This window comes from Dromiciops gliroides, chromosome 4 (assembly GCF_019393635.1).
Source record: "Dromiciops gliroides isolate mDroGli1 chromosome 4, mDroGli1.pri, whole genome shotgun sequence".
Lineage (NCBI taxonomy): Eukaryota > Metazoa > Chordata > Mammalia > Microbiotheria > Microbiotheriidae > Dromiciops > Dromiciops gliroides.
The window spans coordinates 48,476,476-48,501,272 of record NC_057864.1 but is presented as its reverse complement, the minus strand read 5'-3'; the positions used below and the strand labels follow the sequence as shown (position 1 = coordinate 48,501,272).

Genomic DNA, 24,797 nt, shown 5'->3' with positions numbered 1-24,797 from the left:
TCTTTCCGCTTATTGTTTCCCTCTGCCTCTCTCCATTATCTCTCCTTTATCTCTCCCTTTCTCACTCCTTCTTCCCAGTTAATATTGCCAACTCTAGTAATAATAACAATGTTGATAGAATAGATACATGTGAATCTTTAAGAAAAGCACAACTACAGAAGTCTGAATTTACAAAACAGAAAAAAAAAATGAGATAATGTTTTGACAAATAAATTCCTTACCTCCTTACAGAGATTCATCACAGGCATATTTTAATCATTCTGTTTCCACAACTTTTTTTATAAAATACTTTCATAGACATGATTTTGATCCTTCGAATCAACTATTCTGTGAGAGGGTCAGAGAGGGTGTTTCTCAAGATCCCAACAGCTGAAAACAGTGGGAAGTGGCTAAAAACCCAGGGCTGTGATTCCTAGTCCTATATGCCTTCCAAAATGTTCCATTCCTTCATATTTTAACCTTGCTGATGGTACTTGGGGTTGATACGCTCATTCTTCTTTTTTAAGAGTCCATACTAGGCAGCTAGGTGGTGTAGTGGATAAAGCACCAACCCTGGATTCAGAAGGACCTGAATTCAAATGTGGCCTCAGACACTTGACACTTACTAGCTGTGTGAGCCTGGGCAAGTCACTTAACTCTGTTTACCTGAGTTTCCTCATCTGTCAAATGGGCTAGAGAAGGAAATGGCAAACAACTCTACTATCTTTGCCAAGAAAATGCCAAATGCAGTCACAAAAATTTGGACATGACTGAAATGACTAAATAACAGTAATATAGCTTATAAGTGTCTGAGGTCAAATTTGAACTCAGGTTTTCCTGACTCCAGGTGTAGCGCTCTATCACTACGCACCTAGCTGTCACTGAAGATTAAAAATATTTCCATGCAACATCCCAGAATTTTTGTGAAGAACTTGTTTTGTAAACCCTTGAGAGATATTTCAGTATGGTAGAAAGAGTGCTAAATTTGGAGTTATCAGACCTGAGTTTAAATCTCACCTCTTCCACTTACACAAGTATTACCTTGTATTAATATCTGTGGCCCTTAGTTCCTAATCTAAATGATGAAAGGTCTCTGGGTTCCCTCTGGATCTATGATCTTTATTATCCATCATGAAATGGGAAGAGTTTAAAAATACTAGGTGTCAAACAGCATCTTGGTCTCGTCTCTTTGGGTGTCATCTCTACTTTACAGAGGCCAATGATAACAATAATAGCTCAGCTTAAGTCCTTCCCCAATTCCCTTTCCCATTCCCTTTCCCAACTGCCTACAGAATCTGTAAGTGACTCAGTTTTCCTCTTTAAAATGGGATTAATACTTAAACAGGGCTGCCTTGTGGGGCAGTTGGAAGGAAATTACTTTGTAATCCTGAAGAACACTCTGGAAGTGGAAGCTATCATCATCATGATAAGGGTGAGCTAGGAGAGACTGGAGGCAAAGAAACCAATTAGGCTATAGTAATCATCCAGGTGGGCGGTAATGAGGGCCTGTACCAGGGTGGTGGCCATGGTAATAGAAAGGAGGGATTGATTTAGATATGGCTTGGATAAAGGCCTATCCTTGAAGATAGCATGCTTATCAAATCTGCAGATGACTCAGAGCTGGATAGGGTACTAGCCAGTTGGATGGTAGAGTCAGGCTCCCCAAAGACCAAAACAAGCTAGAATGTTAGTCTAAATATAATAAGGCAAGAGGAGTAGAAAGAAAAGGTGACACACCAGAAGGAAAATGGAGATGGAGACAAAAAAGAATAAAAAAGAAGGGAAAGAAAGAGGGAGCAGAGCAGCAGAAGTTGTGAGCTTACCCTAAACCAAAGAATCGCTTCTTTGTGGATAGCACTCATTCTTTCCGTGGAGCTAAACCATTTACATATCTCACACATGCCTAGAACAACCCACTGAGGTCAGGAAATATCATTGTCTCAATTTAAGGGAAAATGGAAAGAACAAAGAATGCAAGTGCTTCTCCCAAGGTTGCAGGCCTCATCAGTCAGTGTCCAGATCCCAAAGAACACATCAGAATGTTCTCCATCCGATGCCCTTTTTAAGACAGGACAGTTCCCTGAGAAATACTCAGAAACAGAGATGAAAAATGGACTACTTTATAATGAAACCTGTGGATCTAAAGTAGCTAAATTTAAGACTAGAGAGACAGGAAGACACACACAGAGAGAGAGAGAGAGAGAGAGAGAGAGAGAGAGAGAGAGAGAGAGAGAGAGAGAGAGAGAGATCTTAAGGCATGACTTGAATATTTTGAAATGAATAAAAGGAAAATGAGAGACAGAGGGAGAGTTAGAGGGAAAGAGAGGAAGAGTGGGAAGGAGAGAGAAAGAGAAAAGGAGAGGAAAAACAAAGAGGGGAGAGAGGGAGGAAGAGAGAGGGGGAAAGAGAGGGAGGAAGGAAGGGAGGAAGAGAGCGAGAGAGGAAGAGAGGGAGGGAGGAAGAGAGGGAGGAAGAGAGGGAGGAAGAGAGGGAGGGAGGGAGGAAGAGAGGGAGGGAGGGAGGAAGGGAGGGAGGGAGGAAGGGAGGAAGGAAGGAAGGAAGGAAGGAAGGAAGGAAGGAAGGAAGGAAGGAAGGAAGGAAGGAAGGAAGGAAGGAAGGAAGGAAGGAAGGAAGGAAGGAAGGAAGGAAGGAAGGAAGGAAAGGAGGGAGGGAGAAAGAAGGAAAGGTAGAAAGTACGGGAGAGACAGAAAAAGAGAGTGGAAAATAGGGAAAGAGAATAGAGAAAGAGAAAAGGGGAGAGGGGGAGAGGAGAAAGAGCAACAGAGTTGCACAGAGAATGGTTTCGTTTAAATAGGTGAGGAAGGGAATTCAGAGATTGGTGACTAACCACAGAAAACACCTGCCTTCCTGAAATTAGACTCCAAGCATTAAGGCACCAGGCACTCCCGCTCATAATAACTGCCAAATGGGTGAAGCCCAATCTCTTAAAGTAAAAGGGTCCTAAATTGTAATTGGACCATCATGGATTAAATTTCAATACCTGAAAATTTCCTCAGAAATGAATAGGCCATTGGGATAGACTGTGGCGCCTGGGCATAATATGCTTCCCACAGCTGATCCTGGCAGGTCATTCTGTTTGGCACCAAATAAAGGTCCCAAGTGGTCTTTAAGGGTATTCAGCTGCTGAGTGCTTACTTCATTCATCCCTCATTGTGCTCCTGGTAGCAGATCCAAAGAAGGCACCTCAATCAGCTCTGTCGGTGAAATGCTCATTCCACTGTAGAGCCTGCAATCTCTCTGGCCCGGCTTCGCCACTTCAGAGGGAGTTCTTCGAGTTAGGGACGCTCTGAATCTTAATGGTTTCTAAGAAATGACGTTAAAGAGTAGAAATGGGGTGGAGAGGGACAAAGGGAGCGGGGAGAACAAATAACTTGGATTGTATTTGAGGTCAGGGTAGTACCCTTAAGAAGTCTCATTTGTGGCTGTAATTCCCATAACCTTAGAAAACTGGGAAGTCCCATTTGGATACCGGTTGAGTACATACACAAACAAAAGCTATGGCTTTTAATGGAGGGCAGCCATCAAAGGCTGACCAATGCTAATGTCGTCTTAGGCTACATTAAGGGAGATGGACTATATAAGACTTTAGAAGTAAATAATCCCCCTGTATTCTGCCCAGGTCAGACTACAAGTTAAGGAAAAACAGAGGAAAGCACCCAGGATGATGAAGAGACTGGAGGTTATACTACAGAAGGATCATTTAGAATTGGAGGTATTTGGTGTGGAGAAGAGGAGATAAGATAGTTGTGTTCAAATTACTGTTATCCCTTCCAAATTTTTTTTTTTGGGGGGGGGTAGTTGAGGAGGGTGGGTGAGGTAAGGGAGGTGAGGGGCCCCTGTGATCTCAAAAATCCAAGTAAAAATTTTAGGCCCTCCCTTTGTACCAGACAAGTCTGATGTTTTCCTTTTCTTTTATGGGGTTTACAATAACTTATTGTAAAATTTCAGTTAAGTATTCAGTTCTAGGCTCTGTGTTATCGGCAGCTTCCACAAAACTCTCACAAAATTCCCATTTAATTCTCATGCCTACCCATAATATCTTGAAATCACTATAGGGAAAGTGGATTTGGAAGGGACAACTGTATTTGAATATTTGAATTATAGAAGGATTAAAAGTGTTGCTTAGAAAACCAGGAGCAATAGGTGGGAGATATAGAAGGGCCAGCTTCCTAATAATTAGAGCTCCCCCATAGTGCAATAGGTTTCTTCTGCCCAGAGGTCTTCAAGCCTGGCTAGATATTAAGGACGTAGCATATAATGGCAGTGAGGTGGCATTCAGGACTTGAAGTCAAGAAGATCTGAGTTCAAATCTTGCCTCAGACACTCACTTGCTATGTGACCCAGCTGAGTCACTTAACTCCTCTCTCTCAGTTTTCTCACCAGCAAAATTTAAGGGTCCAAGTTGATGATCCCTAACCCTGTCTTCCAGCCCTAAGTCTATGTTCCAATAATCCTGTGCTGTTAAAGGGATTCTTATTCAAACACAGGACACCCTGGATGACAATTGAGGTCCTTCCCTCTTCTGAGATTCTGCAAAAATTATCCATAGTATCTCCTCTAGAATCAAATTAAAATTTTCCATTTAGTTTCTTTGGTTGTATTTTTTCTTAGTTACTGAGAAGAGCAAAAGTCAATTCATTCAAAAGCTTCAGTTTGGTGAGTGTTAATTTCTGAGTCTTATGTTCCACATTAGGCTTTTTTTTTGTCAATCCTGGTAATGTTTTCTAATCACAAAATAATATTTCCTGTCCTCCCCCATATGGATTTTAGAACTGCAAGAGCTAAAGTCTCTCTACAGAGGTCGTGAACCTGTCTGCTGAAGTAGAGATGAATGTAAAATATTCAACTGAGTTTAACAGGCCTTATTAATGTGCAGACCCGGGATACATTTTTTATTCAAATTTATCAAAAGGTTGAAAGTCCAGGGATTTTTTTTTTCATTGTTTTGCCTTTAGTTTAGTGCAATTGCTGCATGTTGCTGCAAATAAAATGTAGCAGGATACAGTCTAACTCATTATTTTACATAGATCAAGGTTGCAGTTGTACCTAATATTTCTAAGACCTCTTAGTGGTGGGAAGTCTTTTCCATTAAGACTAGAAACTGGTGCTAATTATTTTACTTAAAGCTTATCGAAATTTGATCTGAGCCGGAAACAAATCTGGCATGTAATCTATGAGTTTAGGGCTATTATGAAGAGATTGTTTCAGGAGGAAGAAGCTAGGGAAATGTATACCAATCGTTTTTCTTTTCTATTTATTGTTTTGGAGGTCAAAATTCAGGAGAGTTAGGGGTGGCCCATTTCAGCAAATTCTTAAATAGAACACAAAAGGTCATTTGTTTCAGCCGACTTTAAGTTTCTTGAGGGCAGGAGCTATATTTCATTTTGTATGTCTCTCTAGCACAGTGCTTGGCACAAATGAATTTAATAACTTCTTATCAGATTGGATTAAAAGGCTTTCTTGATTTGAATCTTGGAAGACATCTAAATCTCCTGCTTTTTTGTTCAAATATTATGGACCGGGGCAGCTAGGTGGTGCAGTGGATAAAGCACAGGCCCTGGATTCAGGAGGACCTAAGTTCAAATCCAGCCTCAGACACTTAACACTTACTAGCTGTGTGACCCTGGGCAAGTCACTTAACCCCAATTGCCTTCCCCCCAAAAAACAAAAACAAAACAAAACAAAAAAACAAAAACAAATATTATGGACCAAAAGACCTTCAATATAGCTATGGTTCACAAAACAATAAATTTGAATTCGTATTTCATTTCAAGCCAATAGACATTAAACAGTAGATGTATCACTGAGTTTTGAGTTATAAGGACCCGATTTTAATTCTGCATCAGAAAATTAGCTTGTACGGCTCAGAACAAGTCAATTAACTTTTCTCAGACTCAGTACCCTTATGTGTAACATGAAGCTGTCTGACTCAACAGCCTTCAAGATATCTTCTCACTCTGTATTGATAAGTCTACAATTCGGGGACAGCTAGGTGGCACAGTGGATAAAGCACTGGCCCTGGATTCAGGGGGACCTGAGTTCAAATCCAGCCTCAGACACTTGACACTTACTAGCTGTGTGACCCTGAACAAGTCAATTAACCCTCATTGCTCTGCCAAAACAAAATAAATAATAAATAAATAAATAAATAAGTCTACAATCCTATGAGCAAGACATACATAAGGCATCACAATAGATCCAGGGATTTACCTTGAGGTAACATCATGATGTGGAAGGAACTTTGATACTTCAAGCAGAGGACCTAGGTTCAAATCAACTCTCATATTTATTCCAGGGTAGAACCCAAGCCTTCATTGCTATACATTAAGCTGTATAAGCAACTCTATGTTCCCATTTAATCTGTCATCCTCGTTAGCACATTCTCCTGAGTGGGATACGACATACACACAGATAATTACAACAGGAAGGAGGAGACATCTTCATGAAGTGTTCAAGGAAAATTGGAAGAGCTGGAGAACGCTTTCAGCTATGGGCCTCATTTGACTACTTTTTCCAAAACGAATTCCAGTTTCTCAGAAATGTACTTTATTCATTTCTCAAGGCAAATTATCCAAAAAAAGATTGGCTAGATGCCATAATTTTCTTTTTCATGATGGCAAAATGTTGTGTGGCAATTTTCTCCAGAAAAACTATTTCTTTCATTATACCTTTAAAAAGAACATTTTGCAGTTGGACAAAAAAAAAAAAGTTTCCCCACACCATACTTAAATATTAAAATGAAAGAATATTTTTGTCATTCATTGGGGGTGGTCAGTGTTTTGACTTGGCCTTTCTTTTTTTAAAAAACCAGGCTGGTTTTAAAAAATGACTCCCAGTGAGAAAATGCAGATCAACACCTGCTTATCGATTTAGGGAGCTGCCCAGGACCCTGAGAAGTTGTGACTTGCCCAAGGTCACGGGAGGAGTAGATATCAGAGGCATTCATTGAGCCTAGGTCTTCCTGACTGAAGAGTCATTCTCCCACCTTCAGGTGCAGTTATTTGGCAAACTGTGTTTCGTGTTTGTTTATGAACATATTGAATTCAGCAATGGTGCATTACAACAAAGAATAGAGCAAAACAAACTTTAGGTAAGTCTTTCCCTGCCTACACATACACTGTTATCAGATTATGTCTTCATTGGCCAGATGTCATAGAAAAGAAAGTTGTATTTGTTTGGCTTTACACCACCCCCCCAAATCTGTCTTGCCTACAGCATTTCAACTGGCGACTTCATAAAATGCATTATATTTTCCACTGCATAGAAGCAAGTGTAAATAAGCAAATATGTGTGTGTGTGTGTGTGCGCACGCACACGCGCGCGTGTAATCTTGGTGCCCCAGTGGATAGAGTGTTGGGCCTGGAATCAGGAAGATGAGTTCCAATCTCACCTCAGACACTTACTAGTTGTGTAGGCCTGGACGAATCACTTGACGTCTGTTTATCTTTCCTCAGTTGTAAAATGGGAATGATTATAGTACCTTTGGGTTGTTGGGTCAAATGAGATATTTATAAAGTGCTTAGCACAGTTCCTGGCACATAGTAGGCCCTTAATAAATCCTTGTTTCCTTACTTCCTTTCTTTCAAAGGCCTCAGACACTTCGCTAAGACTAGAATTCGCAGATGAGTTGTTGCTCTGAATTAGTAAGGGCAGTTTCCACACAGGAAGCTCCTCAGATTTAAAGCTGGAAAAGCCTTTACAGGTTATCCAGTCTAAACCTCCTATTTTACAAATGAATAACCTGAGGCCTAGAGGGGGTAAACAACTTGCCCAGAGTCACACAGAAAATGGAAGAACCAGGAAGATTCTGAGTTCAACACTCCAAGTTCAGTGTTCTTTCAAGTTACCCACACCTCTACCTCTACCTTCCACCCCCCAAAAAAAAGCCAATTTCAGCCCAATTTTTATGCTTTTCAGCATTTTTAACCAACTAGAAAAAGTTGGTTAGCATTTGTCTCTTCAATTGGCTCACTGTCAGAAGCCTCTATTCCAATAATTCACCTAGGGAGAAGTCACAGAGGAGCAGCCAGGTCCTTTCCTCAACTTACCCAAGAATCAAAAGGAAAAGTCTCCACTAGCAAATTGAAATGGAGACATTGTGGCAATTCTTCACCAAACCCAGGTCGAATTTCCTCTTTGGGATGAAGTTCCAAATAATTTAAATTACATTTTTCTGGTGTCATTGCTTAACTTCATAAATAGAACACACATTTCAGAAGCTTCTTAACCTTTCTGTCTCAGTTCTTCTCTCCCTAAATCATGAGGAAATATAATTCCTATATTCCAGGTTACTTGGTAGTAATCATGGCCTACAAGATAGGGTGTTATATAAATACACCACATGTTAACAGTTGTGTGGTAGTGAGTATTTGCATGTTGATACTTCAGCTGATTCACTTTTCAATAATTCTGGATCAATTATTTGAATTCAGTAAGGGAAGCAAACCATTAAGAAAGCAGTCGAGGCAGATTAATTGCTTATCACTTCTGCATTCCCCTTTCAAACAGTGTTGAACTATATGTTTAACGTGGATTCAAAGTGCTGGAAATGGATTTGACTTCAGGAAATAAATGACACAGGGTATTATATTTTAAGGACCATTAAAACCCTGAAATTTCACAGTGGCTTAGCAAACAACCCGTCATTTAGCCTAGATAGTTTTGTACCGGTGAGGCAGTGGGGAAATTCCGTGTTCAATGGCCCTCCCACTTTCACATCTTCAGGTAGAATGCAGCATGGTGTATTATAAAAGGCAATGGCCTAGGAACCCACAGATAAGGGGATTCATCCCATCTTTGCCACTGACTACCTGTATGACCTAAGCCAAGTCCATTAACCTCCATGAGCCTCCATTTCCTTTTCCAAAAAAACATAGACTATTAAAATGAACTAAGAGTGGAGGCTTAAGGCACAGTGGAAAGAGCCCTGGCTTTGGGCCTGGGTTCACATGCTGCCTCTGACCTTGATGACCTGTGCCATCTTGGGTAGACTAGTCAACTTGTCTGGGCTTGAGTTTCTTTCAGTATCCTCAACTGTGAAATGAAGTTAAGGTTGGGTTAGATGGCCTCTGCGCTCCCTTCCACCTTCCACCTTCCAATGTAAATGGAAAAATTGCCAACATTTGTGTATCTTTCAAGGTTTCCAGAGACCATTACTAGATTTCCAGGGTCTCTTCTAGCTCTAAAGTTCTATGAATCTATGTTCTTTAGAAAAGGGAAGTGGGGTCAAGGAATGGGGACATATACCCCCTCTCACTGAGCTATATTAAGTATATGAGGATATTTTGGGGATTGATGAATCAGATAGGATTCATTCGATCCATCCCAAGTTTCAGATGTCTTGTCAGTGATCTTGTTGATGACTAATAGCCACTGTCAGCCTAATTGGAGCATCTCCTAATGAAATTCTCAATATCTCCTTGCTGCCCCAAGGTCATTCAAGAGCATCATAATCTGTGCTAATGGAATTCTTTGTATTCAGTTTATGAAAACTTAAAAGGAAAAAGTGGAGATCAGGAAAGGTTTTTTTTTCCTAATTTTTTTTTTTGGGGGGGGGGCAATGAGGGTTAAGTGACTTGCCCAGGGTGACAAAGCTAGCAAGTGTCAAGTGTCTGAGGCTGGATTTGAACTCAGGTCCTCCTGAATCCAAGGCTGGTGCTTTATCCACTGTGCCACCTAGCTGCGCTTGTTTGTTTGTTTTTTGTTTTTCTTTTGTTTTCTAAATAAATTTTAAGAAATCAGAACTTAGGGTGGATAATAACCATGATGTTATCCAGTGACTTTTCTTGCTGAAGCTTCTTTTTTAGTTCATTACCTTTCTGCTTCATTCAGGTTTTTTTTTTTTTCTCTTCCTTGCATATAGTTCCTATTAAGCTAACAAGACCAAAGCAAGTAGGTTAGAGACCCAATAAGCCTGTTATTCCATAAAGATAACCAGATAGCAAGTTCATAAATAATGGTGGCTGCCCCTCCTATGACATGTAAGAACCTATTGAAACAACAAGGAAAAAAAAATCCCCAACACTCAAAAAAATAATGTTTGTACCATGAAAACCAAGAAGTAAAGTTTATAAGGAAGCTATCATTTTTAACTAACTGAAGGGAAACAGTTCATCTTTTTTGTTGTTGTTGTTGTTCTCTTGAAGTACGCCTGTGCATTTTTTTTCCCAAAGTAATGCATACTTTCATGGTAAGCTTTTTTTTTTCTACTTAAACACAATTTACATATGGCACCGGGAGAGAGATGTCTTAGAAAATCATAAAGTGGTTCTGCTTGTAAAAGCAATGTCCTTTCTTGTTAATGCCAAGAATGCTTTTCCCAAAACACTCATTCTCTGCTCAAGACACTGGATCTGCTAATGAGGAAAACACGGCAAGTACCTCCGCTGAATGTTTCCCTTTGTTTATCTACAGGGAGTTCATGCTGTAATGGGAAGGATCCCTGAGTATCAATGAGTCTGAAAGTATTCGTATTCTGCCAAGAGTAAAGTTGTAAAGCTTCTGGTGCCAACAGCTTAAATTAATCGAGAATCAAGCAAAAGGAACTTGGGTGTCTTGAAGAGCTCGGGGACCAAATTGTTTCCATTGTCTCCTTTTATAAGATACATTCCCCATCATTTGCATGAATCCTCTGCTCTGTCTAGTTTTAGTGTCAATGGCTGGCATCCCTCTAGGGGATGTGCAATGAAATTGACAGAGACTATGATAGCGGCACTTGGCAAAAAAAAAAAAAATTAAAAAGAAAAAAAAAAGAAAAAGAAAGGAAAAAGGGAAAAAAATTAATGCAAGACTTCAACATTTTCAGCCAGTCTTAGTTCCCAAAGCAATTCTTACTGGCAACCCACTCCCTGAAAACCATCCGATGCCCAATACTAATGAGCGTCTTCAGATGGATTTTACAAATAAGATACTGCATTAATTCAGCATATAAATGGAGAGAATACCTTTGATGGCGGAAGGAAAAATACACAACTACTCACATGACATTTAGGTTTCATGTATAAAACATAAATAGCATATGAACCCTCCCTTAGCAAGAGTTGCAGATTTTCCCCTTCCAAAGGGTGTTCTGAATATACATTTCAAGCATAATAGCCCATAAATAAAATACGGTGCTTGCCAAACTTATTTTCCCCCCTTATATAGAGCCTTTAGTCACTGCCCCGGACTCTAATTTTCTCTTGAGATGCAATTTAAGAGCTTAAAAAATGTTTTTTAAAGACTTCCTATGAAATATGCAGGGTTGTGTGTGTGCATTTTTTTATTTGTGTTTCTATATGGCCAACTTGCTCTGTTGTTATAAATACTGTATGTAAAATTACCAGATTGCCCTGCATTCCATTTTTACAGGGGATACTGCATCATTAAGCATTGAGAGAATATAATATAACTATTCAAACTGCTTAAAATATTTTGTAACCATAAATTATTATCCAAAAATATTTTTCAAGTAGATAAAAAGAGTTGTCAATTCTGCATAGTGAATGCCTCATAAGGGGCTCGTTTGTGGTTGAAAACTGAATAAAAGCAGTAAATTAAGACCAGACTTAACCATAGAGAAGCTATAATCCAGTGCAGATTTCCTTGGTGAATGAAGCATTGTTGTACGGATTTATCCTTCTTGCTTGTACAGTTAACCAGTCACATCTGTGGCCGGAGTGCTGTCTGTGTACATAGACAACTTGGGTTCACCAACCCCAAGGAGGGGAGCATGTGATGTGTTCACAGCCAATGGAAAAATGCAAAATAAACTTCACCCAATATTGGGGGACAGTCTTTTTGAGGGGTGGATATTATTTTGAAGTGAAATCCTTGCAAACAGAAAAAAGAGGGGGGCTCAGAAATGAGAGGGCACTTAAGAAAGTTCATTCAAGCAGGTTTCCAGTGGGCTCCATGTTGGCTCAGTAGGTCTCTGTTTAGCAGCTGGGCAGGACAAGTGTGAAAAAGATGTATTGTGAGTGTCTGGGCCTTTTGAATATAATTCTGGCTGAGAACTGCCTGAGATACAGTATATGTTGAAGGAGCATCATCGCCTGTCATAAATATTCATCCTCAGGAATGTAAATAGGGAACAGACATATCAACTGTTGCTCACTGTGTTATCCAAGATTGTTGATTTTCTGGGATTGTTTGTCAGCAGGGTGAGTCATTAATGAATGAGAAGGCCCAGGGAAGAATTGACAATGAATCAGTTTAGACTTCAAGTTGTTTATTTATCTTTGTGATTACACACCAATCAAGTGACTGATTTGCCTTGTGAAAGACCAACATAAAGAACTCCGAGTAAGTCTTGTCTCTGCTCCTTCTTTGTTTCTCTCAGAACCCCACTTTTCCGGAGGATGTTACTTTTGATTCTGCTCCTGAAGGATCACGTCTGCCCTGCAGGCTATGCAAAATATTACTGATTCTGAACCTGGAGGGAAAACTGTAAGTTCATAGTCGTTCTCACACTGTTTTCAATCATGGGGCATGGTCCTCAAGCTACTTTCTAGCTTATTTTAAGATGTTCAGTCAGATGCTTTTGTTTAAACATATATACACACAAGAAGAAGAGAGAGAAACAGAGAGACAAAAGACACACATAAGGAATGAGAGAGCAAAAGAGAGATAGAACAAGAGGCAGGCAGAAAGAGCTAGAGAAAAATAGAGATTAAAAAAGGATTGATACAGAACAGAGAAAGTCAGAAACAGAGACACAAAGAGAACGAGGAAGAAAGAAGAGACAGCAAGAGACAGATTCTGAGCTGGATGGAGAGAGCGACAGACAAGCATTTATAGTATGCATAATATGTGTCAGACACTGTGCTAGGCGCCAGAGGAAACAGTTCCTGCTATGAAAGAGAAATAGAGAGAAAGAACAAGAGAAAGATTTAAAAATAATAGAGAAAACAGAGTGAGGAAAGAAAGAGGAGCAAGGAGAGAGAGACACAGAGATGTTTGGGAGGGAGTTTGCATTCAAGAAGAGGAAATCTTTTTAAAATACGGAACTTATTTAACTAATTTGGAAATCAGTTTTCAAGAGGACTCAATTTCCCTTTTGAAAGTATTAGAATTCATTAAGTTTTTTTCTGTACCATTATAGTCAAATAATACATAAATATGAGCATCCTCATATGTGTTATCTATATTTTATATGCATATATGTATATAAATATATATTTATAAATATATAGTGATATATTCTTCTACCTCTTGCAACTTGGAGATTGATTCTCTTTGAAAGAGAAATCAACCTGAGCCAGGGACCCTTGTTTAAATGGAGCCAGGTTATTAAGCTGCAAGCCATTGTCTTAGCTAGAGAAAATGACCATAAGGCCTGAAAGAAGCTCAAACCTCTGTACACCTGTAAAAGGCCCCCCAGCCCCCACCCCACCCCCATAAAGCATCAGCCCTCCCAAATACACCCTAGATTAGATTTGCTCTCTGAGATATCAGAATTCCAATGATCCTTTCCACTTAATTATGAGAAACCTAGCCTCATTATCCCCATTGTTCTTTTCTGAAGTTATCTGTTTCTGAGGCAACCAAGTTCTTAAACTCCTTGACACATCAGGTTAATATATCTAATCGGCATCCTCTGTCAAAAGCTTTTGTCATTATCCATCCCCACCAGCTTAGGTAAAAGAGGAAGCCATGCTAGTCATAGATATATGTTTGGCTCAAGCACAAACATTGCATTAAACCCAAGGATTTCCCATTAGTTTCTGTATTTCAACGCTCCGGGCCCAGAACACTGACTTTCTTTAATCAAACACCAATATTTATGTGGTTCTTGTTTTCTCTCAGTTAGGGGAGCTTGGGCCAAAGCTTGGCTAAGATCAGTCAGCGGCAGCCAGTGGGCATTTAGTACATCGAAGGAATGAGGTTTTTTTGTTTTTGTTTTTCGCTTTTTTGAATAAATTTACTGGTTGGTGAAAAGTAATCCCATGCAGATGAATGATAGGGTTTGTGGGCTTCTTTTTCCCATGTGCCTGCTGTGACACGCCACCACCAGAAAAAAGGCTAGTGGGACTTCCTCTCTGCACAGGGTTCATTAGAGTTTTGTGAGTAATTTTGTGTTGTACAGCATGTTATATGTTGCGAAAAGGTCATGAAGCCACTTGCTGCAACGCATCAAAAAATGTGAGGGTGAGAGGTGAGATTCCCTTTGTTGCAAGTGCTGAGAAATAATCATTTAAAGGTCAGTTGCATTCAAAAAAAGGAACATTTGTTTAATAAGTAACTCGTTTTGGGATATGCTGCACTTTTAAAGGTTACGTGGTAGTCCAATTTGCCAGTGATATCAGCAAGAACTACTCCAAAAGTCAGGGGTCCTATTTTTTAAAAAATCCTTAGGAAAAAACAAAGCCTCCATTTACCCCCATATCCCTCAGCACATGGCAAACAGAGTGTAAAACTGTTTATAGCACATTTTCATGGACAACATTTCTCCGCACAAATTCTCTTAACCTTGGTGCTCGAGCATTCAGAAAAGCTACAACAACTAACAACTGGTTAGCAACATGTGTTAGTTAGGAACATATTTGTGTTGGGTGTGGACCTGTGATTTCAATGATGGAGGGAGATTCTGGGGAGGAGATGGTCTTAGAGATTTACCCAGAGCTACTGAGAAATTGAGTAGCTTCCATAGCCAGTATGTGTCATAAATGGGTCCTGACTCATTGATCACTTCTTTTTCCCATACCTCCATGGTGCATCTCAATGTTTCAGTTTAGGCAAGGGGAGGCACAGATATATCTTTTTTTTTTTTTTTTTTGCTGGGCAATTGGGGTTAAGTGACTTGCCCAGGGTCACACAGCTAGTAAGTGTCCAGTGTCTGAGGCCGGATTTGAACTCAGGTCCTCCTGAATCCAGGGCTGGTGCTCTATCCACTCCTCCACCTAGCTGCCCCTATATCTTAAAGCTCTAAATTAATTTAGCATCTTGATTTATTGACTAGAGACAATGACTATGTATATGTATATATATGTATATATGTATATATATGTACACATACATATATACATACATACATACACACACACACACACACACACATGCAAGAGGCAGTTTCCTATAAAGGGTAAAGTGGTAGCCTCAGAGTTAGAGCAACTTAGTTCCAAGTCATATTTCTGGCACATACTAGCTTTGTGACCCTAGGTAAGGCATTTAACCTAGAACTCAAGAAAACTCCCAAACAGGGTATCCCCAAAATCTTAGTACCAAAACCGATTCCCTTGAATAATTTGTATATCAGTTGATCTGTAATGGTGGGGTGAGTTAACATACCAGAAGATCCCTACATCAACCCATCAAAAGTCAAGAGGAAACAGACAGAATGAGGCAGAAACAGAGAATATTGACTCGTGATTTCATTTCTATCAAGAGCTCCCAGTGAATGAGTAAATTCTCCCTGCTATCAATGTTGATGGGCATCTTCTCTAAAATGTATGGTTTTAGAGATTTGCCCAGGCACCTGAGAGATTAAGGGACTTTACTAGAATGACACAGCTCATATGTGTCAAAGGCAGGATCTGAATCCAGGCCCTCATTATTAACTCCATGGTTATCTCTCCGTGTCTATTCTGCATGCTGTCATTCATGTATGTGTGTAAACACATGCACACATACATCACAATTCACATGTGATTTGTTGCATTTTTCTTTCCATTACAACGCTATCGGTTTTCGAGAATATGCCAGGCGACAGAGCTTGTAAGATTTCTCACTGTATATATACAATGTGCTGTTTTGCGTACAAACAACTATGGTGATAGAAAATCCCACTCGGCTGTCTAAATGAAAAATTATCCATTTCTTTCCTATCCCCCTTCTTTCTGCCACCCTACTCCCTCCCCTCACCCCCTTCCTCACAACAGCAAACAACCTGTCGGTTGGTGGACCAGATTATAGATCTGACATGTAAACAGAAGAGTAGTAATAATATTAGCAATACATTTCAAAGTCTATTAACACCCAAAGGATTTTCCCCCAAGTTCTTAGGGATAGGGAGAGGGAATGATAGTTTATTTAATATAATCCTTGGATTATTAAAAGATTTTTGCCTGTCGGAGATCAATGTGCAACAAATCAGGCTTTGCCCATTTAATATTTTCTTCTCTCCTCTCCAAATAGTGTTTGAGTAGCATTCATTTTCTTAGAAAGACTGTCTACTTGTTTAGAAAGTACTGCACAATGGAAAACCAACTTTTCTGACTTCTTCTCTTAATAAGATGCCTTCCCTACTGGTACCCTCACTAGCAAAGCTCCCAAAGCTGATTTTGGTGGGACGCTAATAGTGGTTTCTCAGGCCCTGGAGCCTGGCAGCTATCCCAGGCAGGCCTTCCAGAGAACACCTCTGCAGAGTTAAAAACGGCCTCCTTTGTACAGGCATGATGCTATCGACCATTCAGAAATTGGAAAGTGCATCTTCTTCTCCTTCCTCAAATATGTCGGGGGGGGGGGGAATGGCCAATATCCATATGTACATAAAGCATCCACAATTAGGAAGGAGCCTCTCACATTTATTTCTAGGGAGTTTGTTGCAGAGTCCGAGCATCCCCTCCGGATGCCTTGCTTTTCATTTGAAAGAGGGCAAAATCTATTTCCTGGGTAATTTTGCACAGCAAAGATATTCATACTTTGGGGTTTAATTGTATCCTGTGTTTAAATACACTGTGGGTGAAACCCTAGACCTCTGCTTAATTGCTGTGAGAAAATAGCCTGATTTCTCCCAGATTAGGCACACGCTTATGTATACTCTGACCCAAGAGTGCCTCCTTCAGAATTAATCTGCTAAGGTAGCGGGATTTGCTTTTGTATGGACAGCCTCACCATTCAGGATAAATGGGGCCCAAGAAACTCACCTCCCCCTCCATCCCTTGCTGGGATTGTCAGAGCCTTTTTACCCCTTCAACTATTCACTCCACACATCCCTTGTCCGGCTGCTTATTAGTAAATAAACCTTAAAAGTGGGCAGGAAGACCAATTTTAATGGCCTCTTTTAATTAGTGTGCTTTGAAATTTAAATAGGATGCCCTAGAACTGGAACTGTTACTTAAGAAAAAAAACCCACAAAAACTTTTCATTTTTCCTAATGAAACAGAAAAGCATTGGACAACAATTCCATCTGAGCCTAAGGACACAAGTCCTGGCAAAAAGGCCAACACATTCATATTTATTTAAAATTTCTTTCTGCAGCTGTATTTTGTTGGATCCGGCTGATGCATGAAAGCCCCCCTCCCCCCTTTTTTCCCCTTCCCGTCAGCAACATGAGGATTGTTTTGGTAAGATGTAACAGAGTGTTCTGGTTTTAAAATATTTATATTAATCAAAGCTAGTGCTGTTTATATTTTTTGGCAAGGGGGCTTTTCTCACAAAGTAAGGCACTTCCATTTAACTAAACACAACGTGTTGAATGGCCTGTCGGCTAAACTTCGACACGGGTGTGTACGGGTTGGTAAGAGAAACGTCAAAGATGAGGAAGAAAAAGGCTAGGCTCTGGGGTAAGCATGGATTAATAAATAAGTGCACACCATTTGCCAGAGCTGTGGTTTTCCTAAGGGGGAACATTCTTTCTTGCCAAGCTCCCCCCCTGAGCCTAAGAGTTTGTTCCCTTGCTACTCAGTAAATCCCCACTCAAGTTTGTCTTTGAGGTTCCATGCTCAATTTTCCACAGGGCATTGAAAATCGAAGCCTTAAAAAAGATGGAAAAAGAAAGATAATACTTCAGTGCCAGGAATGGACAATACCATTTGAATTTTTTTCAGCCATCTGTATTTCAAGATTTTCAAATGCCATTTCATTAATTTAATAATTGCAAGATAGTTTCCATGTCATTTGCCTGTTCTCTTCCAAACATATGAGCAAAAACAAACTACAGTTAAGAGAAACTCCTTTCTTTCTTTCTTTCTCTCTCTCTCTTTTTTTTTTTTTTTTTTTTTGGTCATTGGGGGTGGCAAAGCCTTTAGCTATTTTTCCGGCAATAAGCTTCAGTTGGCTGATATGAGATTACATGGCCTAGACCCTCAGGAGAGAAATGCAGTCTTCATTAACAATCTCTTTTTACAGCAAGCCAAGCTTGTTTAAAATCATACACAGATGAAATCATTTCTTTGTACTTTGGTGTCTTCCTGATAATTCTAAGACTCTAATAATACATGAGCTACATCTGGGGTATTCATGGATAGTCTATTATTATTTTTTTTTTGGTAATTTTCATTCAGGAGTCCCAATTAGGCCTCTTCTTCATATCTCCAGGAATAATCCAAAACACATTGGCATGTGGGTAAGCCAAGGAGGGTGGGGCTGGAGCACTGACATAGACATTTCAACATGGGATCAGCTGCAGGCGGTCATGGCTCTTTTCTTGGGAAGATGGGGGAGGGCGAGAACATCTCTGACAAACAGGAAGCCTCGGTCTGTATTAGACACAGAAAGACTAGAGCAGGGCCGCCGGGGAAGCAGGCTCTGCCAGTATCCCAGGAACTCGCCTGATTTTGGTTAAGCTTGGTGTCATTCTTGGCCGCTGGCTGGCTCTCAGGAAAAATATTTGCTGCCAGCATTTGCAACAGTGGCATGTGGTGGCTTTTGCTTTGCCCCTCTGTTTGACTGAAGAATGACAAGTCGCGTGATGGCTCCCGGTCCCTGTTTTTCCTATGGTTAATTCATGCCCAGGCCAAGCTGATTTGTGCATTGGGCCCTTGTCAGGACGGTTTCATCTATCTCAGACTTTGCTAAAAATTCCTATTTTAAGGCTGTAAACTTTTACTAAAGGAGCTTGAGAAAGATGGAAAGTCCCCTTTGGATGGCCTCAATCATATCACAAAGGCAGGGAGGAGGATGAGAAGAGGTCATGGGAGGAGAAAGATAAATTTTAAATCTCTAAACTAATTTAGCGTCTTATTTTACTCACTAGAGCCAATGAAAATAGACATGAATTCTATTATGTTACATGATTGCTGGGAATTATTAATATCTTGTTTCCCATTTTACATAATTTTGGTTTAATCTCAATCTACGTATTAGTCTGGGTAGGGGGTTGGGAGAAGTAATTGAGGTCATATAGTCCAAATCACACAAAAAAGAAGCTCATGCATCTATTATCTTTATTCATTTCTATATGTAGGGGGATAATCAGACCAATTCTTCCATTGTCCATTTCCCTCTAGATGCAGAGTTCCCTTAGAAATCATTGGGAACCTTAAGAGAAGAGGGGTGAAAATGTGATGGGAAAATCAGAGTGAATATTACCAGGTCATGTACCCAGGTTTCATGCTACATTACCCTTTGGGTATTACAAATCCAGTGCCTTTTAATTATAGCTGAGTTATTTTTTCCCCTTCTTTCTTCCCCTCATCATTAAGATATAATAGTTGAAAGAAATCCATTTTTCTTGAATATTTTAGAACCCTAAAGTTGTAACTTCCTTTTTTCCCTCAAGAAATAGAGTTAAGATCATCATATCTCAGACCTTTGGAAAAAAAAAATCATCATGCTGTGTACTTTCCCCACAGGTCCATGAGAGTCTATGTAAGCAGGTCCACAGAACTGGCCCTCGACTGGGGAGCAAGTGTTGATGTTTACATGATCTAGTTTGGGGGGTTGGGTCTTTTTCTGTCTCTCCATCATATGTCTACCCGATAAGGGGTAGGGCTTGTATTCAGAGTCTCGATGACTTTCAAATGGCTGTTCAGATTCTTGCCGCATGCAAATTCATTTCTCAACTATGACAAGGCCACAGAAATGTGAAAAGGAACATAAAATAATAACAGGAAAATGAATGATCAAAGGATATATTATATGGAAAGCACTTCACAAACCTTAAGGCACTAGATCAACACTAGCATCATGATGATGAAGAGGAGGAAGAGGAGGAAGAGGAGGATGAAATGACATTATATACATAAAAAGATGCAGTGGATAAAGCGCTGGACCTGGAGTCAGGAAGATTCATCTTCCTGCGTTCAAATCTGGCCTCAGACACTTGTTAGCTGTGTGGCCTTCCGCAAGTCCCTTAACCTGTTTGCCTCAGTTTCCTTATCTGTAAAATGGGGATAATAATAGCACTTGCCTCCCAGGGTTGTTGTGAAGATCAAATGAGATAACCATTGTAAGGTACTTAGCACAGGGCCTGGCACTTAGTAAGCCCTATATAAATGTTAGTTAGTATTGTAATTATTAAAATTTCATCAGCCTTGTAAGGGAGATACCCTGATCACTCCCATCTTTTTGTGTTAAGATAATGGATTTAGCAGATACTCAGGGACCTACCTGGAGATTTAAACTGATTGAATTGACTGGATTAATGGTTGACTTCTAGTTAACTAGATTCTAAGCACATCTGGCTGGTACTTGAGAGGACTTAAGAAAGCATGGTTCCCAGAAGCTAAGAACTTTGAACTTTGACCACCTTCTGGTCCAGTCAATCAATCAGCTTGAAGAACCTCCCATTTCTGGGAGGAGACAGGAAGGAGCAAGCTGAGCCTGCTCAGGGGGCTCGTTCTCTTTTGGTTCCTGACATCGCAGTGGCAGCAGAGGACTTCACAGAGGAGTTGAGGAAAGATAGGATTGCCAGGTTATAGGAATTCTGTTCTCAATCTTTCTCTTTCTTTTACTATCTTTCAATAAACCCTTAAAAACATAAACTCGTTTATCAGTGATTTTAGTCAGTTTCCCCCAAAACTGGGGGGGGGGACAGATTAGAAACTACATTTAGAAATTTAAATTACACATTATAGATGAGGAAACTGAGGCTCAAAGAAGTCAGCTTCCATAAGGTCATGTGGCTAGTAAAAGTGCAAGGAAGTATTTGAATTCAGGTTTCCCTGAGCCTAAATCTTGCACTGTACCCATTACACTAAGGTACTTTCCCCAACACTACATCTATGACCCTACTATACACTAGGCCCGAATAGGTAACTCCTGTCCCTCATCTCGACCTATTGATGTTCTTCCCTTCCACCATATCCCCACTTACACGTCATTTAAGACATGCTATTTATATGAAAACCACAAAGATTTTCAGAAGTCCCCCTAAAAGTAGTCACATCTCCTGTCTTAAATACCTCAAGTAGCCGTACTTTTAGTGATGTGTGTAACCCATTCACTAATGCAGATCACAACCCCTGGACGGTCTTTAAAAGCTGCTATTGCTCAGAAATAGGAACACACCGACGATATTATTACTGTTGTTTTTTTTCACAGCTCATGTGTGAATCTTACCTCCTTTACTAGACTGTAAGCTCCCTGAGGGTGGGCCCAAGGTTGTTATTCATCCTTCATTCTCAAAGAGAACCAATGACATTACGAGGGTGATGACTTTCTTGTGAATCGGATTGAAGTGTTAAAGAAGTAATATGATCCTCTGCTACATTAAAGGAGCCATAACTCCCAAGAATAAGCTGTCTGTCCTCTGCCCCCCCCCCAAGCATATCTGGATTATTGTGGTCAGGCAGAGTACCATATTTTAAGAAGGCCATTGGCTGGAAATGATCCAGAGGAGAGCAATCAAAATGGTAAAAAGGCCTTCTATCCACATAATATGAGGATTCAGTAAAAAAAATTGAGTTATTTAGCCTGAAGAAAGGAAGACAGAAGGAGAACAAGATAGCTGTGTTTGAGTATTTTTATGGCCACCATATCTAAGAGGGATTAGTTGTTCCCAGAGGTCAGGACTAAGAAGAATGGCCGGAAGTTTTAAAGAAGCTAATATTGATTTGATATTGGGGAAATCTTCCTGATTATTAGATCTGTCCGAAAGTGAATATGGGCTACCTGAGAAAGCCATGGTTTCCTTCTCATCTGAAGTCTTCAAGCAAAGGCTGGATGACACACACCACCACACCCTAGTTGGGTGTATTCTACTAGGGATCCTTTTGGGAGTTTCAGGTGGATTTTTGTTCGAGCCCCACTTTCTGTATAAAGCCTTTCCTGATCCCTACCCTAACCCCAGATAAAAGTTCTCCTCCACCATTTTATATCTATTTTTATATACCTAAAAATATAGATATCTCCCCATCTAGATTAGATACTCCTTGAGGGCAGGGACAATTAACCCCACTGCCTATCATGGTCTTTGGCATATTGTAGATGCTTAATAAATGCATCTTGATTGAGCTATTGATTAATTGATTGACTTCTAACATCCCTTCCAGATCTAAAATTCTTTGATTCCAAGATAACTTGCCCTGATCAGACCACATCTAAGACACTGCAGTCAGGTCTGGGTAAAATCTTTTTAAGATAAGATGGAAAGTGACCAAATGAGAGTAATCAGAATGGCAAAGGAAGTCATGCCATAAATGGAGCAATTATAGGAACTGGGGAATCTGGAGAAGACTTGGGAGCTATGGTAGCTGTTTGGGGGCATTTGAAGGCCTGCTTCCTGGAAAAGCAGACTTGTTAGACTTGTTCCGATTGGCCAGAAGGGACAGAACCAGGAGCAATAGATAGAAGGGGCAAAGAATTCAATTTAGGCCTGATGTGGGAAAAGATTTCCTAGGAAAGAAGATTATCCAACTGTGGAATGGGCTGCTCCAAAAAGTGGCTCCTTTCTTCTCAATGGAGGTCTTCAAGCAAAGGCTAGATTGCTCCTCACCAAGTATGGTGGAGAGGTGATGCTTCAGGTACTTCAGGTAGGAATGCTGCTTCTGAAATTGGCTTCTGGCTTGGGTATTTGGTTATCTATACAATGAAGTACATGGGCTAGAATAGCTCTAAGGTGACCTCAGAGTCTAACTCTTAAGATTCAGGGATCTACAGATTCTAAAAATTATCACAGGCTTCACCAACACAGAACTGGAACTACCTGGAGTAGGGAAGATCATGATTTGAAGGATGGAGGATTATTTAAACCAAAGAACAGTTGGCTGAGAAAGAACATAATCACGGTCTTCAAATACTGCAGTCAAGGGATAAGACATGTTCTACATTGCCCCAGAAGGCAGAATTAGGAAAAACAATTGGAAATTACAGGGAGATGGACTTGGGCTCAATGTAAAACAGAACTTCCCCCCAAAATTAGAGTAGAAGGAAAATGGAATGGACTACTTTGTTAAGAAGGGATTTCTCCATCCCTGGATGTGTTCAGGCAAAGACCAGATGACGAATTCTTGGGGATGTTGGAAAGTAGACTCACCCTTTACATAAATATTGGCATAGATAACCTCTGAGGTCCCCCTTCCAGCTCTTGGTTTCTATGATCCTTAATTCTATTTAGCCCTTCCTGCTGAAACTCTTCACCAAGGAACTTTCTTCAGAGTTTGGGCAGCCACTGCCTTCAGTTTCAGCTGAGGTGATACCTCCTGCTGATAGATATCTAAGTTTGGACCAAAGTTCTTTGTAACTGAGAGTGGAGGAGGGACTCTGTGCAAGGAGGTAAAAGGAAGTACAGCTAGCAATCACAGGATTCTCCTGCTCCTACTGATGTCACTGTTTTAAGGAGACCAGTTGTTGCTCTGGGCTCTACCTGTTTTATTGTGCAAGCCATACTCTAGGAATTGGTATTGGGGTCATAATCAGTGAATAAAAAGCAAATGAAGTTAGTGACAAAACAAAGAATAACCATTTGTGACTGTCCTTCTTCCCTGTTCTGGGGGGCAAGATGCTTTCATTTAAGGGGATGACTTTTATATCCCCTTAAAGAGAAAATGTTAATGATGCAGATTCAACTTAAAAGTGTGTCCTGTGAACATCCTTGTTTGTTTGTTTGTTTTTTCTCTGGGACAGCCTGTTGTTAAGAATTTACACAATACTCTCCTGATACCTTCCCCCTCCCTGGGGAGAGTTGTTCATTTTCTTAGCTTTGAGATTCCACCCAGGAGTTGAGCAGTCTTGATTGATGAATCAGTGAGTGCAAATTCATGCAACCCTCTATATCTAGATAGCCCCAGACCATGCTTTATATCCAGTCTGGCCATTGACCAGGAAATCTGGGCCTACATCTCTATCTGATCTGGTCTGTCCACATACTTCCTATTCCCCACCCCACCCCCAACTTCAAAAGGTGGCTGCTCTGAGAACAGAAATCAAATCAACACGTTGATTCTGCACAGAGACCTTCCAAAGGCCCCACTCGATCCTTGACTTCCTAGACCCAAGCTCCCTTCTCTGACCTTCCCTCCTCTATATCTGTTGTCTTTCCCTAATAGAAGCTTCTAGAGGAAAGCAAATGTCTCATGTTTATATCTGTCTCTCTCATACCTGACATATAATAGACACTTAATGAATTTCTTTATTCATTCAAGGTCCCTTCCAGTTCTAATAATCTATGGTTTCTTCATACTTTCCACCTATCCTCACCAAAAAAAAAAAAAAAATCCCTGTACTGTCTAGCTAAACCTCAAATCAAACCAAATAAATAAAAATACTCACCCAACCCTTTGCATCTGCTGCTTAACATTTTGTTTTCATCCCCAGAAAACCTGGCTGTAATACCAAGTACTATAAGCTGATATGGAGTACGCCTTATGTACATACAGATCTCTACCAAATCCCTTTCGTCCCCAAACCTGACATGTTTTTGGAAACCCAGGAAATGAGGCTGAGAGCTGATTATTTGGACTTTTATCTGACTGCCTAAAGCACTCTCTTCTACGGTCTATTTTGGTTGCTGGTAACATTAGGCTCTCGGGAGGTTATCCTGAGCCATGATTCAATGTCAGAGTTGGTGATTTCATTCCAGTTTAAGGGAGTATTGTTCCCAAACACGGCAGAGCTGATTGTTTAGATTAAGAAACTGGAAAGTGTTCATCTTGATAGACACAAAGAATGGAAAGTAAATTAGTAATCCCTCCAGAATTCCATATTAACCACAAAGC

At 40.2% G+C, this 24,797-nt stretch overlaps 1 protein-coding gene across 1 annotated transcript in view; it reads left to right on the top strand.

The window, feature by feature from the left end:
• ADGRL2 (adhesion G protein-coupled receptor L2) overlaps positions 1-24,797 on the top strand; it is an 869,983-nt gene that overhangs the window by 380,222 nt on the left and 464,964 nt on the right. Inside the window, exon 3 of the mRNA XM_044001737.1 lies at positions 12,320-12,426. The gene's annotated coding sequence lies outside the window, so the exon portion shown is untranslated. The remainder of the gene's footprint in view (positions 1-12,319; positions 12,427-24,797) is intronic.